The sequence below is a fragment of the Sorex araneus genome, chromosome 5 (genome assembly GCF_027595985.1).
Source record: "Sorex araneus isolate mSorAra2 chromosome 5, mSorAra2.pri, whole genome shotgun sequence".
In the NCBI taxonomy this organism is placed as follows: domain Eukaryota; kingdom Metazoa; phylum Chordata; class Mammalia; order Eulipotyphla; family Soricidae; genus Sorex; species Sorex araneus.
Genome location: NC_073306.1, coordinates 34,451,895 through 34,456,210, shown reverse-complemented (window position 1 = coordinate 34,456,210; position 4,316 = coordinate 34,451,895).

Sequence of the window (4,316 nt, the reverse complement as noted above, 5' to 3'; positions counted from 1 at the left end):
TGTCTCAAGTTTGGTTGATCTCCTCAAATGCCTGGTATGAGTCAATGTAGTGTTTAAATTTAGGAGCTTTAAGAGAGCACAGCCTTGGCCTAGTCAGCAAACTTTCCTATCTCATGAGCATTTACTTACGTTTTTTTTTTTCTTTTTGGGTCACACCCGGCGATGCTCAGGGGTTACTCCTGGCTCTGCACTCAGGAATTACTCCTGGTGGTGCTCAGGGGACCATATGGGATGCTGGGAATCGAACCCAGGTCGGCCATGTGCAAGGCAAACACCCTACCCACTGTGCTATCGCTTTAGCCCCCATTTCCTTATGTTTTAAAAGTAAAAAGAGCATAACTGAATTAAAGCAAAAACTTTAAAAAGGAAAAATCCCTTGGTACAGGAGAGATAATGTAGTGCACGCCTTGCACGTGTTGATTGACCCAGGTTCAATCCCCAGCCCCACACATGTCCTTCAAGCCCCACTAGGAGTGATCCCTGAGTGCAGAGCCACGAGTTTGGCCTGAGAACCACTGGAAACGTCCCCCAAACCAAAAAATATCTCCTATAAAATTTAAAAGGTCCTTCTATGATCCCACACAACTAGTAAACACAACTTGTTAAGTGCATGCCTTGTATGCATGAGATATTCAATCCTTGGCTGGGATGAGGGTGGAGGGGTTCTAGAAGATTCATCCCACCTAAACACAACTGTTTTGTAGTTATTCCTTTGTGGTTCTTATTTAAATGGATGTTTTTTATTTATTTATTTGGTCGGGCTCAAGGGACCATATGGGGATGCCAGAGATGGAGTCAGGGTTGGCCTCATGCAAGGCAACCACCTTACTTGCTATACTATCTCTCCAGACCCTCAAATGCATATATTTTAATGGTTGCATTATTTCCATAGTCTAATTTCTCTGCATTTAACATACCATAAAGCATTTCCCTTTATTTCTTTTTTTTTTTTTGGTTTTTGGGTCACACCTGGCGATGCACAGGGGTTACTCCTGGCTCTGCACTCAGGAATTACTCCTGGCGGTGCTCAGGGGACCATATGGGATGCTGGGATTTGAACCCGGGTCGGCCGCATGCAAGGCAAACGCCCTACCCGCTGTGCTATCACTCCAGCCCCATTTCCCCTTATTTCAATAGCATTAATATTTCTTACTACAGCAAAGTGATATTCTATATGTTGATGTTCTATAAATTATCATTTAAGTTGTTTCTACTTTCCACTATTTAACATTATTCTGTTGTGAAATCCTTGTGAGTGTAACTCTTAGCTAAATTTATTTCAACAAACCAATTTACAAGATTGACATCACTGGGTCAAAACATGTAATGCTGTATAGTTGGGTAAATCACTTGCTGCATCACTTTAAAAAAAAAAAAAGAGGTGTGGGCCAGAGAAAATAGTAGAGAGGTTAAGGCACTTGCAGTCATCTCTGGTTCTACCTCTGGAACTGCATATGGTCTCCCAAACACTGCCAGAGGTCATTCCAGAGCGTAGAGCCAGGAATATCCCTTGACAACTGCTAGGTGTGGCCCCATACCTCGCCCCTCCTCCCCAACAGCTGAGAATATCAACATATTGTTCTGTAGTCAAACTTTTAAATCATCAATTTCTTGATCCATAAAATAGAAATAAGTTCCTATTGCATATTTCAAATAAAATACAAACTATCCATTTAACACTTAGAAGCAGCTTAGCATGTTCTAGGTTTCTGGGGGATTTTGTCAGGCTTTTTTTTTTTCAGTTTTTTTTTGGGGGGGTCACAGCCAGTGATGCTCAGGGGTTACTCCTGGTTCTGTATACAGGAATTACTTCTGGAAATACTAAAGGGACTGTATGGGATGCTGGGGATCAGTCTCAAGTCAGAGACCTGCCCACTGAGCTATCTCTTTAGCCCTAGATTTTATTTTTTATAGTAATTTTTTCACAACTAGCCTTTCCACAACTTCGCTATTGGATATTATCAATTCTAAACATTTATTCAAAAGTAGTTGGTATAAAACTCAAGGGTTATCATTGCTGCTTCTTCCATTTCTCCTTCAATTGCCTCATCTTCCTTCTTTGTCCTTTTTTGGCACATACCCAGTGGAGCTCATGGCTCACTCCTGGCTCTGAGCTCAGGGGTCACTCCTGATGGAGCTCAGGGAATCACATGGAGTCCTGGGGAAACTGTCATGTACAAGACAAGAGTTCTACCTTCTGTGCAAGAGGAGAAATAGCTAGAAATTTTAAGACACCTCTACTGAGATAGTGACATAGTGATTGGGGAGGGATGTGGTTCTAGGAATCAAACCCAGAGACCTATTCATGAAAAGCATCTGCACTTCTACTGAGTACATCCTCAACCATAAGACACTGAGTTTTTTGTTTGTTTTTTATTTTGTTCGGGGGCCTCACCTGGTTATGCTCAGGGATTACTCCTGGCTCTGAGCTCACGCATCACTCCTGGTGGTGCTCGGGACCATATGCAATGCCGGCAATTTCAAACCCAGGCAATCAGTGTGCAAATCAAGCACCCTACCCACTGTTTTATCTCTCTGGCCCCAAAACTTTGAATTTTTATGTGTAATGACCAAGAACTATAAAGAATGACTAAAGGATATAAAAAATGACAAGCTATCAAATATGTGTTCAGAGTATCAAGTCTCGCCCAAGTCCATCTTTCACCCAATTCATATTCTCTGTGCACTGAGTTTCTACTAAGGAATGGTCAGTAGTTGGCACTGTATCCACAGCTGTGAAGACAGGCAAGAACTGCTCTCAAGAAGTTAACATACCGTTAGGTTGAAGGTATGTGTGTGGCAGGGTGGTTAAGTGAGCAGATAGCATATGAGTTTAATGAGTGACAGACATGAAGAAAGTAGGCTATGGTCTAGTCTGAAGGAGAGAGGGGGGGCTGTGTTAGGTTAGATAGTGCTCCCACTTGAGTGGCAGCTGAGCTTAGTCCTGAGGCTCTGGAGCCCTCCGCACACCCATTAAGATTTAGGAGGATCCCGAGATAGCTCAACAGGTTGAGTGCAGGCTTTGCATGCATAATGCCCTGCTTCCATCTTGGCCCCACATGATCTCCTGTACTCGAGCACAGAACCTGGAGTAGTCCTTGAGTACTGTCGTCCAGTTGTTCATCAATTTGCTGGAGTGGGTACCAATAATGTCTCCATTGTAAGACTTATTACTGTTTTTGGCATTTCGAATCTGCCATGGGTAGCTTGCCAGGCTATTCCATGTGGGTGGGATACTCTGGGTAGCTTGCCGGGCTCTCTAAGAGGGACCAAGGAATCAAACCCGGGTTGGCCGCATGCAAGGCAAATGCCCTGCCTGCTGTGCTATCGCTCCAGCCCAGGTGTACTCAAACAAAATTTAGAAGATCTAGAAGGGGACTGGAACAATAGTACAGGTGGTAGGTCCTTGCCTTTTATGTGGCTGACCTGGGTTCGATTCTTAACAATCATATGGTCCCCCAAACCCTCCAGGAATGATCCGTGAGCACAGAACTGGGAGTAAGTCCTGAACACTGCTGGGTGCACACCCCTCGGAAATAAAAAGATCTATAGTAGCATAATACAATAGCTAGTACCAAGATCCTAAGAGACTATGAATCTGTGACCTCAAGGAACAGATTAGTGTATAGTGACTATTGTATATCACTGTGTAGTGACTGAAGGTGAGAAATAACAAGGTGAGGCTGGCTAGGAGATGACCAGATAATGTCATGTAAGCCTCTTCATAAGAGGAATCGGATTTTATTCCAATACGGGAAGCCTGGAGTGATTTATAAGCAGACAAATTAGAAGGTCTCGCTGCTTTGTAGGAAATGAAACTGTGGATGATAAAATGAAAATTGAGGCAGAGCTAAAACTAAAATTCAAGTGTCCTGATTCCTGCATAAAACTGAACAAGATTACAATGCCCAGCTGTTCTAAACGCCTTGGAAGGACTCCCTGCCTTTGTGTGCCTCACAGACTGGTGGGCAGGGGTAAGAAACAGCCTGTGCGGGAATTCAGAAGCCTTAGCTCCAACTGTTGGTAAGGACCTGAGACCCCAGTTTGATGAGAATCATTTGTCCTGCATTTAGTGTAGCCATGTGTGACGCTGAGCAAAACAGAGACTTTACTCCTGTGCAAAGAGGGCTTGCTTCCTCTGCCCTCCCCAGACGGGAGAGTCAACTGGGATTAACACCCTGTGGCGGTTTTAGCGGCCAGTGCTACAGGTAGCCCCAGACACCTTGCCCCACGCGGAGCCGCGGCAGGGGCGGGGCTCTGGGGGGGCGGGGCGGTCTGGGGGCGGGGCCGGCCTCAGGCTTCCGTGTCTGCGCCTG